Source organism: Sinocyclocheilus grahami, unplaced genomic scaffold (genome assembly GCF_001515645.1).
Source record: "Sinocyclocheilus grahami isolate Dianchi unplaced genomic scaffold, SAMN03320097.WGS_v1.1 scaffold1855.1, whole genome shotgun sequence".
Lineage (NCBI taxonomy): Eukaryota > Metazoa > Chordata > Actinopteri > Cypriniformes > Cyprinidae > Sinocyclocheilus > Sinocyclocheilus grahami.
The window spans coordinates 89,067-106,022 of record NW_015507034.1 but is presented as its reverse complement, the minus strand read 5'-3'; positions in this window follow the sequence as shown (position 1 = coordinate 106,022).

Here is a 16,956-nt window from a genome sequence, read left to right as displayed (position 1 = left end):
AACACTGTTGCTGCTATTAATGTGGGATACTGGTGAGGTTAAGGACAGGTTTTGTGGTATGGTTAAGTTTAAGGGTGGGTTAAGGGATAGGGAGAGGTTCAGCAGTGTAATTGTAGACGTAACTACAGAAATTAGTAACAGAAGTAATATTTATTATATATAATAGAACATATTTAATAGAGCAAACATACATTTGTGTTGCACGTCATTCATGCTGTTTCTTTATCTCTTAAACATTACTTCATACACGTATATAACATGTATGTACTGCAATCATTTAAATAATTTTTATGTTATTTTTCTGTTACTGATTAATCCTAACTGTATGTTGAGTGCTGTGTTGCCTTCACAAGTAAATTAGAGATAAGAGAAAGAGAGAGTCTCCATTTCAAGGATTTATCATCTCAGGATGATGTTGCTGTGAAGCAGTAATTTTTGTTTTGGTAATTTGGGAATTTGTGTTGGTCAGACAATGTCTAACTGAACATACAGTGGAAACAGATGCAACTAAGATTATTCAATAATCTCTATAATATTTTTTACTATCACTTCATCTCCTGCTTTCTGAACGTGCCTGTTGCTGTCTGCTTTTGGGCTGACAGAAAAAAAAATTAATTTGATATGTGTGGTATTTTGAACTGCAGAGTCACTGAGATCCTCCTCAGAACCGAATATGAGACAAAAGTGAATGAACCGGTTTCTCCAGATGTATGTTCTGTTCCTGCAGTTTGTTCACTGTAAATCTGCAGTGTTTAATGTAAATCTGCAGGATGTTCACTGTAAAATAAGAGCATTTTGTCCCTTTCTATCCACAGAGTCCAGTCTGACATAATACAGATCATCACTTTCATATACTGTCTCATTAATTAATACTGTAATTTTGATTCTGTTCCATTCAATTCATTTGATGAGCACTTTTCACAGTATATTGTTTCTTTACGGTGAACAGATCCTTCTCAGAAGCTCCTCTGACAATTGAATTGACTACAGAATTGAATGACTACAAACACAAATTCTTCTTCACAGAAAACTTCCACATATATAACAATGACAACTGAAATATGACACAGCTGACTAAGTGGTTTCAAAAATTTTAATGATTATTAATTTGTCTTATATAATTAATTGCAGCATAAAACACTGTAAACAAATTTAGCTGTTTCACTCCTTAACTCTTAGGTAGGAAAGTTGTGCTTCTTGCTAATTTTAACCACATATTTGTTATTAGTGTACATAGTGTGCTCTGATGTACTCTCTCTCTCTCTCTCTCTCTCTCTCTCTCTCTCTCTCTCTCTCTCTCTCTCTCTCTCTCTCTCTCTCTCTCTCTCTCTCTCTCTCTCTCTCTCTCTCTCTCTCTCTCTCTCTCTCTCTCTCTCTCTCTCTCTCTCTCTCTCTCTCTCTTTCTTTCCCTGTGTATTATTTGGTTTAAATACACCTCCTAGTTCATGAGAAAGTAAAGTAAAAATTAGAAAAGTGAGTATAGTAGAAAAAGTAAAGCATTAAATTATTAACAAGTATACTGTTGTTGTATTTGAGGGGTATTTTTATTATTATTATTATTATTATTATTTTGTAAAGTTGCTTTGAAATTCTATGTATTGTCAAAAGCACCAAATGCAAAGTTGACTTAACTGATGATTCTCCTTTATCTGCTGCATATTTATTAATAATTTCACTGTATCCATCAGTGCAGCTCTAAGACTGAACAATAAACTGCTTGATAAAAAGTATTTATCTGAAATTCATTCATTGCTCTGGACTAACTGAATAGTGTGTAAACGGGATTGTTTTTGAATACTGTTTTAATTGGGCTGTGTTGGGATGTATAAAGTAAACAGTGGGCCCCCAAAATATATTTAAACCATTTTAGAAGTAATATTATTACATTAAGGTGGTATCAGAGACTTCATTAAAGATCTGTGCAGATTAAATAAAAATCAACAAATTTTAAATTGAGGTAAAGGCTACTAAGACTCACACAAAAACAACTGTTTCATAATTCAAATACAGGTGTCAAATATCATTACATATATAACATAGAGACAATAAATCAGCAGGTAGCCTTGCAATGAAATGTAACAGGATCCAGAAAGGCTAATTATGTAACAGTGTACAATTAAATGAAGTGCTACAGATACTCTACTAGTCGAGCATTATTAAAACAGGCAGTTATTCTGCAATCACTATGTTAATTTACATTTTAGAGGTATGAAGCCCAAGTCAACTTTAGACAGGCCTCACAAAAGACTGAGAATGTCTCCATCTAGAGGTGAATGTGCAGCACGACACAGAGACATTTCATTGCGAAGCACTTCAATAAAATTTGGAGAATCATAACTCCCTGACAATGAGTTTTTCTAAGAGTGTGTCTGTTCTCTTTGAAAAAGAAGTCCACGTAATCATACTTTTTAAAAGAGTACCTATACTTAATGTGAATGTATTGATTTTAGACACTTACTCTGACCTTTTATTTACAATAAAATGAAAATATATTATAGTTTACATTTTATATTAAAGGCAATTGGCTGATCTTTAGAATGTTTCTGACCAACTATAGGACTTAAAGGGATAGTTCACCCAAAACTTAAAATTCTGTCATCATTTACTCACCCTCATGTCGTTCCAAACCTGTATGAGTTGCTTTCTTATGTTGAACACAAAAGATATTTTGTAGATTGCTGGTAATCAAGCAGTTGGTGGTTGCCATTGACTTACATATAATTTTTTTTCCTACTGTGGAAGTCAATGGCAACCACCAACTGTTTGATTACCAGCAATCTTGCAAACAACACACAAACAAGGCGTATTTGACGTGTTGTTTGCGTGTTACAATTTGCGCGTTTTTGACCTTCCTGGCTTTCAATAGGCTACTGGTTGCACACACATAAGGTATGTTCGACTTCATGCAGCACTGCGCAGACCGATCAGTGGCTGACTTGAAGCAGTGCATGCCGGTTAGAAATTTAGTCCGACTTGAACCGGCGCCGACGCCACGTCACTGTCACGTGTGGCATCAAAGTAAAAGCTTTTTTACTGTAGTCGCAATGTTATATTGAGTCACGTTTATCATGAAAGCATATATTTCATGTTGCTCATGAAAACGTTTCTGAAACGTCTGTGTATTTGACAACTATTGCATTTTATTCACTTCATCTGTGATAGAGTATGGAAACACCGCGTGAGCGTCACTAACAGGGAGCAGAAAGTGTCCGGTTTGACGTGTCCGTTTTCAACTCCGACCCCGACTGCAAGCGGCTGCTCTCGTTGATCGCCGTCTGTAGCCGTGCTTCAAGTCGAACGCACCTATACACATCAACAGGTTCAACTCACATGCACAATGTGACGTTTCAGGGTTAATAGATCTATGTAATGTAATGTTGTAATGATACAACTGTGTTGGATGCTTCTGTTTTGCACACTGTAATTTAGTTTTTATCTGTTATATGGCACACCATGTTACATTTTGAGAATGGTCTAGTTTGTGTTTTGGATAGTTCACTACCCTGAAAGCACATACCCTGATACATCATATCTATTTAATGTCTGCATTTAGATCTGCAAGATGTATTTTTTAGAGTGTTTGCTCATCTGCAATATGTCTCTAAGACGTTTCCTATCAGATGTTAAATAGATGTTTAGAAAATGTCTTGAAGATGTTTATGAGTTAGAATGTACAGTATATAAATCTGGTTTTATAAGACATGTATGATGTTTCTTTCTACAGATTTTTTCCAGATTGATACTGGGAGCCGAAATGATCCGGTTCTTTTTGCTGAGTTGAGCCAAAAGATCCTGATCCCTAAAAAGAGCCGGAATTCCCATCACCATTTGAAACTGAACCCATTTCGGTTGTTTATTATATGCTACATAAATGAGAATAATATAAGCTTAAATTGAAACAATAGATTTGACTTGGTCAGTTGCAATCTATTTTTCTACTTCCTGCATGAAATGAAAGCTTTACATTTTAAGATACCAGTGTTTTTTTTTTAGTTTCTAGTGAGCAGATGCTCACATAACATAACTTAAGTAAGATAACCCTTGTGAAAATCAAGTGTGCTTAATTGTGATGAATTTTATTTAAAGGTATATGTTTTGTTTTTTTAAGGTATGTTCATATTAAATAAAACAAAAGGCCACTTAAATGTACTCAAAGAGTACACTTTGTTTTGAAATTCTGAAATTACATATATGTACTTAAAGGGATAGTTCACCCAAAAATGAAAATTCTGTCATTTACTGTCAAGCAGAGGCGGACTTAACCATTAGGTCAAGGCAGGCGACCGCCTTGGGCCTCAAAAGCCAAGGGCCCCCTAAAATGCTTTTTTATATGCTAGATGATGTTTTGTTTTTTTAAGGTATGTTCATATTAAATAAAACAAAAGGCCACTTAAATGTACTCAAAGAGTACACTTTGTTTTGAAATTCTGAAATTACATATATGTACTTAAAGGGATAGTTCACCCAAAAATGAAAATTCTGTCATTTACTGTCAAGCAGAGGCGGACTTAACCATTAGGTCAAGGTAGGCGACCGCCTTGGGCCTCAAAAGCCAAGGGCCCCCTAAAATGCTTTTTTATATGCTAGATGTGCGTTCAGTGCGGACACACAAGTGGTTGCTGTGGTGTTCATTACCACGACAACCGTCTGTGCGTCCGCATTGAACGTGCTTCTTAGCAAAAGTAGGGCGATGTAGAAAATGGGGACGGAATCCCGGAATCTATTCATAAAAACGGAATTAACTGTGTAACGCGGAATGTGACGGAATGAACGGTGCAGACGCACGTTTCGTTTGATATTTAATTTGAATAATTTTATATTTAAGCAAGCGCAACGCTCGCGGTTGTCGTCTGTAGTAGCTAAATAGTATTTTTTGCCATTTAATATTCACATACACTAGTCCATATCGCTGTTTGATTGAAGTGTACTGAATTGCATTTGATTTATTCATTCAATATTTGACTGAATTCCGTGACATTGCTCGTTACACAGTAAACTTCTGTTGTGTAGCATTTTGAATGTACAGAAATTAAAGGGTTTGTTTAATTGTCATTGGAATAAAAGATAGCTTAGTGTTTTCGCCTTCATTTGATTACCAGAAAAATGAAAATACACAACACAGAATTTCTAAAAAATAAGTAAATAAAATGTTTATTTCATAGGGCCCTATTATTGTATACAAATTAATAAATTAAGTTGTTTTTATGAATTCAATTAATTAGATATGTTTTTGATTAAACTATTAAAATGGAATACAGAAAAATGTAAATAAAAAAAAGAAAGAGTACAATTTGGGCCCTGAATGTAATTTTTGTTAAACTTTTAATAGGCCTAAATTGCTGTTAAATTAAACAAGTTTCGTGATTTTAATTAATTAGAAAAAAGATTGGAAAAACTTAAAACTTATACTTAACGGATAAAACGGATTTCATAGGGCCCTACAAATATCATGCATCTGAAGCTATAATTTTAATACTAAGCAACAGTGCATATTATATAGGGCCTATTTAAAAAAAAATTTAACGCCACTCACTCGTTTTTTTGTGTACAGTACAGTTCTCCGTGTTCTGCCCATGGCTGGCTACCACTCTAAGGCAAGGGGCTGCTAATATGTGGCGAATTTGTGAGCGCCTGGAACTTTTCCGTGCTCTGCACACATCTGCGCACTGTTTTGAGACAAGGGGCTGCTGGTATCGTGCGAATGAGCGATCGAGTGACTTGAACTTCTCTGTGCTCTGTACATGCCAGGCCGCTGCTCTGAGGTAGGGGGCTCCTTGAATCATGCCAATGAGGGTCTGTGAACCCTTGTAAACCTCCTCTCATAGACAGCTCTGTCAGCGACATGGCTATTTTTCCGCTAACATCAGGTCCTGACTTAGGGGAAGAGGGGGGAGGAAAACGTGAGAACTGGGCCCACGCAGCTCACTATCGAAGTCCTTAGGGCCTCGTTTACTGGAGGGTAGACAAACTTGGGCAGCACTGCATCTACGTAGGGGCCGCTCTGGCAAAAAGGCAGTGAATATTCATTCTGAAGGAGGCATGGGAGGTTTAGGTGAACAAGGGGGATGCGGGAATTGACACGTCGCAAGCCCATCACCTAAACTTTCTGTCCCAAGCTGCCATGTCTTCCGTCTTTGCGATTCAGTGGCAGATGAGAAGAAGTGAACGGACAGCTTATCTGTACTATATGAAGATGTTATACTCAACGGAACACTGCAGGGGATGGCAATCCGGGCACCTTCCGCTGAAGAGCATACCTTCAACGCCGGTGAGCGATAAGACGCTTCTTGAAAACAGCATCACAAAGTGAAGAAGAAAGATTCTGAGGTCAATTGGCTCCCAACATCACTTATATAGCTTAGCCCGCCAATCAGGTGAATGCTTGAATATGATTGGCTATTGCAGAGCAATAGAGTGATTCAATCAGGCTTCTGCATCTCGGAGGAAAAGGGTTCCCCCATACATAATGTCAAGAGATCTCGATTAGGGAACTCACGTTCCCTGAGTTTTATCACTGAGGTGCCATGTGAATTTATTTTTACAGACGTCCACATGAGAAACAATTGCCATCTGAATAGGGTTGAGATTGATATTGATATTTGCTTGGCTCGCCGCGTGTTCACTCTGAGCAGGTGAAAACCATCCTTACGATAAGACATGTGAGATCTACAGGTACGTCAGTCAAACTCAAATATCATGCACGCATATCTTATTCAAATAATGGATAGACACTGACTGTACATGCTCTTTTTAGTTTTGGCATTGTCTTGTGGGAAATTGCAACACGAGATGTTCCTTTTAAAGGTGTGTATCACCACCACTATCAGTTTTGACAAACTGTTGTTAATCTCTTACATATATTTGTGTTTGCCCTGAATATTACTTAGATTTTTATTAAATACGTGCCACACACTTTATGTGCCGTGCTTTTAGACTGTACAACCCCCAGTCAGATCTACCAAAAAGTGTGTGTAGAGAAGGTCATGGAGCCACTTCCAGCACACTGTCCTAAACAGCTAAAAGAGCTCATCAATGCCTGTCGATCATTTGAGCCCTTCCTACGACCAACAGCAGGAGGTGAGACCCTGACACACAAGTGAAGTTACATTACACAAGCGGGTTGTCAAATTGTCCTCTGTAATTAGTAATGTGTTACAAGTTACATTGCATAAACAGATCACGTTTTGGAAGTAGTGAAAAAGCAACATCTCTTTATACGGTTGTCACATAATCACATGGTCCAAGGCAAGCATAGCTGATGGTGTGAACAAAAGTAACACAAATGTAACCATGACATAGCATAAAAAGTAAAAATATAACTTTTATTAAGAAGTAACATGTCATGATGTTTTGTTTAAGAAGTAACATGCCATGTCATTATTTTGCAAACAACTTTAAAAATGTGGCAAATTTTCATTTAATTGAGACTTCAGATGCTATTCTGTGGTCCTCGTTCTATGTGCAGTAACACAAAGGATCTCTTGTTACATACCTTTCTCTGTGCCATTGCAATAAGTTTGAATCACCAGAAAAAAGGAAAACTGGCACATTGACAGTGTGACGCCAGGGTTCTTGGCTTTTCTTGGAATAAAGTGGTTGTGTTTGCTGCAAATAGAGAATAAAACCTGCACAAACTTTTGGTGAGATATTTCAAGAAAGGACAAACAGGCTATAATGAATCTAATTAAGGCATACTCTTACAGCTAATCTTTACTCTTACTCACAAAACACAAAACTGACGTGATTATAAATGAGATTTCACAAACAGATTGTGTGAATATGTGACCGGAAACACATGAATTGTCATTTTTGAAGATAGCAATAGAAAATCTGTTTTTTTTTTATTAATCATTATTCATGGTCTTATTTTTAGTGATTTATTTTATTTGTTCATTTCTTTTTTTAGTATTGGTCGACAGGTTCTTTAAAATGGTGGAAGAGGATTGATGGAGTATCTCTGCATCTCTAACCAAGGCTGCTTGCAAAGTGTCCATATCAGATTCTGACGATGAAATCTATTACCATCTACCTGGGGAATATTCCTGAAAGCAGGATAAACTTACGTCACATATACCCTGAACTCTTGGTTAATGAACCCAAACCTTGCTTAATTCGGGATACATGGTGCATATACACAGTGCATATATTATTGATCTTATTGTGAATGATTCATCCATGCACATTTGATTTTTTACATTTTGTATTTATTTCTTTTTTGACCATGTAATTTTCAAAATGTCAAAACTGGATTTATTTGTCAAACAACATGCTTCTCTCTGTTGACGTATGTCGAACTTCTCCAATAGGCCGCGCATTCAGATCTGCCTCCGTCCAATCAACAACCAGTTGATAGAATCATGTCCCCCATATGGCCGTGTAAGTTTAGTGTTTTTTTCTTCCTATGTTTAGACATTTTGCTTTCACATTTGTGATAAGATGTATCACATATGTATAAATATTTTTTATATTGTATAGCAAACATCCCGCTGCAAAAAAGACAACCTTCTGATTGCAAATGAGATGAGAAAATGTTGCTTTTTATATTTGTGAGGTCAAATAAACATTGATTTGCTATAATGCTTTATAATTATAGAACTTTATAATACTATAATATTGGCATAATCTGTGCCATCAAAAATAAAATCTCACAGCTGCATAGCAAATGTGTCTGTCTGTCTTTTCTCTAAACATTACATTAAAAGGTACTGTTGTTGTTGTTATGTAACTTTATGAATAAAGTTACTGAGAGTTAAAATGACAGAAAAAGGAGTAAAGATACATTTAAGTGACGTGATGTCAGAGTTTCAATAAAGGGATGTAAGATATTTTGTCAGGTGATGATCATGTGAAAGTGGTACACTTTCCAATTGTTGGAGCCATTAAGATATAAATGCAATTGTTAATTATACGATAAATTGTTAAATTTATTATTAATTTATATATATATATATATATATATATATATTTACATATAAAGTCAAAAGACATTTTGACAAAAAAATGTTCCTGGTTGTTGTTAGTTGTTTTAATTATTTTATCCTCAAAAACAAAAAAAGAACTATAGAGTGCTCATTAATAATGTTTGTACAGACATATAAAATATTAAATTTTATATTGCATAAAAGTAGTGTCATTTCTTTCCTACCCTGATTCAATTCAGAATTAATGGAGAACAACAGTCCGTCTCTGAAGCTCTTATGGGACTAATGGAGGACATACAAACATTCAGAGAAGGGGATTTGTCCCCATTAATCTCATTACATTGAAAAATGTTTAATGCTTTCCTGTCAAGTATTATGATAAGTATCATTCATATTTGTTACTCAGACACAAAGTTTAAGCTTGGTGTATTTCGAATTACTTTTTAGGAATAAAATGGGCAAATTAATCAATAACCGTTGTTGGGTAAGGAGGGCATTCAAAACCATTTATCAGTCATGTATTTTATTGGACTACAAATCCCACTTAGCCCCGTATCCAGGAAGTAGGTCCCGTTGCTAAGCAAACTCACCCGCTGTGGGGCAGAAGTGAAACGCTGGATCCTGACATTAAATATCACGGTGTTTACGCCCAGAAGGTAAGACATTTAATTATACCGGTACAAAACATATAATAAAGTTTTACCAATTAGAAATTAAATAAACTTTTTCCCTAAAGCTGATGTAAGGAATGATGTGAAACATAATACACACATATTTATTTGAGGGCAGGCCGAACCATTTTGCAGGACTGGACTCTTCTCAGAGAATCTTCAGAGACGGCCTGGAGCTCACAGATGCAGACACAGGTAAAGACAAACAGCAGCTTCTGGAGACTGTCTCAGCAGCACTCCATGTGTTTAAGAGCGGCGTCAGACCTGCTTCAGCTCGGCCTGGAGATCTGAGAAGCCGTCCAGACAGCGCCAGACCTCTCACTTCCTGCAGCGGATCAAGACCAGGACCGACCGGCTCCAACATCACCGTCCTGAACCACGAGGCCAGCGATCTGACCAACGGTAAACTCCTGCACTCACCGCACTTTCTGTTCCTACAGCAGCACTCGCTAAACTAATCTGAGCTGCATGTTTAACAGAAACACTGTGGCTTAGTGTGATTTTAAAAATCAAGCCGTTAAGAAAGCCATAAATATTAGTATTATGATTTGACAGTTGTACTGAACAAATGAAATTATTATTTGTATGTTTTATTAAATACAAATGTTTACAATGAAATGTTACAGTAGTAATATTTATTTTGTTTAATGTTTTAATAATAATAATAATTGTTTAATGTTTTATTCAATAATAATTAATACAATTAATCATATTAAAATAATAATAATAATTATTATTATTGAATTAGTAATAGTAATACAATAGTAACACTTATTATTTTGTTCAGTGTTTTTTAGTAGTAATAATACTAATAATAATATTACTATTAATAAAAAATAACAATATTAATAATTATTATTGTCTTTATTAATAAAATTATTATTATTATAGTCATACTGACATAAAATCTAAATTTTGGCCAAATTGTGCAGCTCTACAAACAAGCACAGCAAACATTGAGCTATTACTAAGATTATTAATAAATTAATAGTAATGTTTTTTTTTTATTGTTTTTTTATATTATTAATAATAATAATTATTATTATATTTCAAATAAGTTATCATTATAAGTAATAACACATACATTTATATTACTACTAGCAATTATTAGTATTATTATTTATTATAATAATAATAATTATTATTATATTTTAAATAGCAGTTGTAATTTTCATCAGAAAAATCTATTATTTTTTCCCCCCTTAATTGTGCAGCCCTATTGGCTCTCATAAACGGTTATACACGTGATTATGTGTTTATGCTACAATAACTGTAATATTAAGAATATAAAATGTTTTAAAAAAAAACTTTAGACAACCAACTTGCAGGCTCTTGTATGTTTACTCAACTCAACTTGTATGTTTCCCTTTCTGTTTCTGTCACAGTTTTTACAGACAGAAAGACAAAGTCAGTATTGTGTATTTTTCACTTATTTGGATCTTCTTTTATCATCACATCAAACATCAACATGAGTATGTCAACCATCCCCACCAGTTTTCCCGAGAGTGCAGTGCAGTTCTCATCTCCTGAACTCTCAGATGAGCTCACAATTGCCCTCGCCGCAGGGCGATGGTGGGCAATAATGGAGGTTTCTTCTCCTATATCTGAAGAGCATGAGTATGTGCAGTACCTCAGTGCAGTGGTGGGGAAAAATGGAGACAAGAGAAACTTCATGCCCCAAGTCTCTGGTCTTCAGTGATGAATCAGAGAAGGCTGAGTCGCCGCACTCAGGCTTCCCATGCAACACTGAAGACCAAGTAGCTGTGGAGGCAGAAGAAGATACAGGGTGCACCCGTGCCTCCCAGGTCCCAACAGGGAGCACCAGTGCCTGCTTATACCAAGAAGAGGGACCACACCTCATCCCTGGTCTTCAACGATGCATCTAAGAAGGCTGAGTCTCCGCACTTAGGCTTCTCAGATGCAACAATAAAGACCACGGAGCAGCAGAGGAAGTGGAGCCAGAAGAAGCCTCGGAGCACCTGTGCTTGCTGGGTCAGAAAAGGCTGAGTATGGGGACTATCTGAGGCAACATCTGCTAAAGGCCGCTTCTGAACTGGGAGCACCTGTGCCTGTTAGGTCCCCACAGGGAGCACCTCAAGACACACCCATGCGCACCAAGTCTCTACAGAGAGAAGCTATGCCTGCCCCAAAGGTGCCAAAACTAAAGATCCCTGAGCAACTGAGGCAAGACCTGCTGCAGCAGAAGCCTCAAGCCTCTTCTGTTCAAGGAACACCCGTGCCCAACAGGACCCCAGATAGGCAAAGGCTCAAGATACCTGAGCCGCTGAGGCAGGAGCTGCTGCAGCTGTCACCTCCAGCCTCTTCTGAGAAGGGAGCACCTGTGCCCCAAAAGACCACAGAGAGGCAAAGGCTCAAGATACCTGAGCCACTGAGGCAGGAGCTGCTGCAGATGTCACCTCCAGCCTCTTCTGAGAAGGGAGCACCTGTGCCCCAAAAGACCACAGAGCGGCAAAGGCTCAAGATACCTGAGCTGCTGAGGCAGGAGATGCTGCAGCTATCACCTCCAGCCTCTTCTGAGAAGGGAGCACCTGTGCCCCAAAAGACCACAGAGAGGCAAAGGCTCAAGATATCTGAGCCACTGAGGCAGGAGCTGCTGCAGCTGTCACCTCCAGCCTCTTCTGAGAAGGGAGCACCTGTGCCTCAAAAGACCACAGAGAGGCAAAGGCTCAAGATACCTGAGCCGCTGAGGCAGGAGCTGCTTCAGCTTTCGCCTCCCGCCTCTTCTGTGAAGGGAGCACCTGTGCTTCAAAAGACCCCAGAGTGACAAAAGCTCAAGATACCTGAGCGACTGAGGAAGGATTTGCTGCAGCAGAAGCCTCATGCCTCTCCTGTGCAGGGTGCTCCCGTGCCTTCCAAGTCTCCTCAGGAAGCACCTTTACCTGACGGGAACCCTGTGCATGCTGGGACCCCACAGGGAGCAGGAGTGCTTGCCAGGTCTTCACCGGCAGAGGCAGTGCCCGCTGAGCCTCTGAAAGGAGCAACAGTGCCCACAGAGCCTCTTAAAGGAGCAACAGTGCCCTCCAGAACCACGAAGACAAGAAAACGGAGGCTTGCTGAGCATCAGAGCATTCCTGTCTCTGCCACCCAGGCACTACCCATGCCCTCCAGGACCTCAAGCGTGGCGCCTGTGGATTCTGGGACCCTACAGGGAGCACTTGTGACCATAAGTTCCCCACAACAGGGAGCAAATCCCAGAATCACTAAGCAGCAGAGGCAGAAGCGGCGGGAGCAGTGGAGACAGCGGAGGCAGCAGAAAGCATCAGTAATCCCTTCCATCTCTCGTTTTTACTTATTTTCAGATCTATTCTAAAAATTAAACACTGCCTTCACCTAAGCTACTATGTTGTCTAGGTCAGCTATCTGAAATTGTATTACATTATATTTCAAAATGACAGAAAGATAGATAGTTAGATTTAAGAAATGGTTATGTCTGTTCCTTCAATAGGACAATGTCGATGTGTGTGAGCCACCTCCACAAAAAAAACTGGGTGTGGAAATCGACAAGGTGCAGCTGAAGCTCAAAGTGGGGAACCATCAAGCCCCACAGCCCAGATCCCAGCTCACCCTGAAGATGGTTTGTCCCTTCTATCTCTCTTTTACTTAGACATGTTTAAAAACTGAAACACTAAAGCTAAAGTTTTCTAAACACTAAAGTTTTCTGCGTCTTCTATTTAAAACTGTATGTATTCTATTTTAATATGTAAATTAATCTGGGACAAGTATCATGTCCTTTTTAAATAATAAACCCCCCTCATGATAGAAGCAATATGTCTTTAGATTGTCTCTAAGAATCACTCATTAAATCTGCTCAGTGTTTCATCATCATGTCTGTCCCTTCAACAGGATCATGCAGCTGTGGGCCGGCAGTCACCTCCAGAAAAAAAGCAGCGCATGGCAAACAAAATCAAAGACCAGCAGTTGAGACCAAGCGGCTTAAAGCATTTATGTAGCATATTCATGTTTAATGGAATATTTGTAAATATTTATTATTTGTATATATTGTGTTTGTACATATTTAATATGATTGTATGCATAATAAAAAAAATACAATTATTATTGATTGATTGATTTATCTAAGACAGCACTATTAACACTTTAAGCCAATATATCTCTAAATATGTATTTATTAATATATATTTTTATAAATTACACTATAAAATAAAACTTACAATCTGTTTGTTTGATCGGCAAACTGTACTGTTGCCCACTGGCTTCCATTGTATGGACAAAGAAAAAAAATATGGCAGGGACATTTGTAAAATATCCTCTTTTATGTTTGACTGTTCAAAGCTGCTTGATTTGGAGCTGTTCTTAGAGCTTCTCTCTCTTGAAAGGATGTTGAACTTTGATCAGGATCCTTCACTTGTTCAGCTTCAGGTTTTTTGTTTTCTGCTGCTTGATGGCGAGAGCTCTTACATCTGATATAAAATAGGCCCAGTGTTCACAGTGAAGTGAAATTTTAGTGTTAATATTTTGAGCACATGACAGTAATGTTAGTTTTGAACATAATCTTATGCATTCAAAAGATTGATATTTTGTGCTGAAGAGTAGAGCTCGGGGTTTGGTTGTTGGTGGCTTCATAAGGTAAATACTACATAATATCTTACTTGTTACATGCGAAATATGTTACATTTAGCATGTGCTATGTTAGCTGTTTATTTTAACTGAAAAACTAATTGGTTCCAGAGCCACAACTCAAATAGTTGGAGCAACTTTTTTTTTTTGAGTAATAAATTTATTTATTAAAATCCTCAATGTAGTTCATTTTTGTTGTTGTTATTGATGTTGACCCTTACCAAAAAGTAGTATACTTCAAGTCTATTTTATTAAGTATACTTAAGTAAAGTTCAAGTATATGTTTAAGTATACTTTATGTAGCAAGTATACAAATATCAGTGTACTAGTAGTATACTTGTAAGTGTACTATTTCAATACTTATTGGGACTAAATTGGCTAAACTTTCTAGTATATAAATGTATGCTTTAAGTATAACAGTAGTAAACTTTGAGTACACAACTAGTTTACATCAATATTTTTAGCTTGTACTGCAACTATACTAAAAGTGAACTTATAGGTATACTGATAGTTTACTAATTAAATATTTGTAGTAGCATTTTTAGTACACTTTGAAGTATAGTCTCAGTAAACTACTAGTTTAGTAGTTTTATACTGCGAGTATACTCCTAAGTTTTCTTTAAGTCATAATTAAAAAATAAAGAAATAACATTTTGAACAAAAAGCTGACAAAAGACTATGAATTGGATTCAGAATGATAAACAAAACGTAGATAGAGTCGCTCAACACCCCGAAGCTTGATAGTTATTATTACCTCTTCATTGGTCGACATTTTATTCCATAATGTTACACAGTTTTGATACTGTTTTATGTCTGATGATCGTGTTAGAATACATGTGGAAGCATCTGTTGTTTCGGTTTCTTCTTCACTTGTGTTTTTTGGAAACTCTGTACAGAAGATGTGTACTAGCACCCCCTACCGTATAACAATGAAAACACGGATTCTAGGAGCACAATTATAGCTAAAATATTTTTTAACTTTTTCTAAGTATAAGTCAAGTATACTTAAATGTCATTTTAAGTATATTTCTGAGAAGTACATAAAGCCCATTTCTGAGAAGTACATAAAAAGTAGACTAAAAGTATACTTTCCTATTTTTTTGTTTAAAAGAAGTATACTAATAACACACTTGAATATACTTATTTTTCGTAAGGGGAGCCAACTCATTATTTTTTAATGTGCATGCTGCTCATTGTCTGTGTTTTTGCCGCAGAAGTGTACAGATTAAAAATGAAAGTGCTTGCTGACTAATGTTTGTACACTAATGTAAATTAAATCTCTTAATCGTTATAGAAATCATGTCATGAACCACTTTTTCTTGACATAAGAGGTCATTGTACTACATTGCAAAAAAATAGATACTGTTTCAGAACTCAAAACTTCCTCTGCAGTTCAAAAAGAACATTTATTATATTTATTATCCTTAATTGTATTGTTTTTAGTACAATAACTAATACAATAACTATAAAGGTATAAAATATCCAATGAGTTAATATAGAAATTATATTTTTATTTATTGGTAACAGATTTAATTTCACCTTTATATTTGCCAATAAGCAGCAGTTATAGAACATGAATTAATGCAACTTCTATATTTTAAAGTTACACCAAACAGACAAAACACTTATAATTAATGCCACATTTAGCTTGGGAACTGGACATGTTTCTTCATTTGCACACCTTGACTTTCCCACAGTAGGCTAAACAACAAATATTACAATGCAGTTTGTTACATTTACAATTATGGGTGGGATATAAATGCATTTAGTAGCTTAGTAGTTTGCCTTTAAAGGGGTCATATGAAACTCCTAATAAGAACATTATTTTGTGTATTTGGTGTAATGACATGTTTTTATGCTGTTTAAAGTTAAAAAAACATATCGTTTTCCACATACTGTACATTATTGTTTCTCCTCTATGCTCCGCCTTTCTGAAACGCGTCGATTTTTACAAAACTCATCGGTCTGAAAAGCGAGGTCTGCTCTGATTGGCCAGCTATCCAGTGCGTTGTGATTGGCCGAATACCTCAAGCGTGAGACAGAAATGTTACGCCCCTACCAAACTGTGATGACCTGTCCGGCCGGAGCGATGAGATAAAAACATTAAAACTCATTACAAACGAGGCATTTGTTGCATCCAGTGGGGACATAATTACTGATTATAATGACTTACGCGCTGTCTTTTTACGCGTTGTGTTGCATTGCATCGCGCCGCGTAAACATAAAACTCTGTCTGCATTTGTGATCGGAGAAATGACAAATAAGCGCTACTTTACACTGCCCAAAACTCGCGTTTGAATCATGAGTGGCAAATCCTTTAAATGAAAACGTACTTACAGACTGTGAGTCAGAACTGCCGGCATTGTAGTCTAACGTTACTCTTCCAGGATCAGGAAACAGTCCTCCATAAAATGTGCTGCACACATCTGGATATTTGGGTTAAACTGTTCTGGAACAGTGTTGTAAATACCACTGATTTGTAGTTGTGTCCTCTTTTGGAAGACCAAACAAAGTAGTTTCACTTTCACAACGAAAAACACAGCGGCATAGCGTGAGGGGAAGCCCCGACTTAGCGTGCGCTGAGGCCGGGATGGAGTGAACTGAGGCGGCGGGGTCGAGAACGGCGAGCCCGGCGGATGCAACGAATGAGCGGCAACCACATGACGGACCCCGGGCTGGACTCCGCTTCATCCATGGTGAAAGTTAATGTATTCCCTCAGCGACCAGCACAGATCAGCTCTAGGCATGATGAAGCGGATATCGTCCTC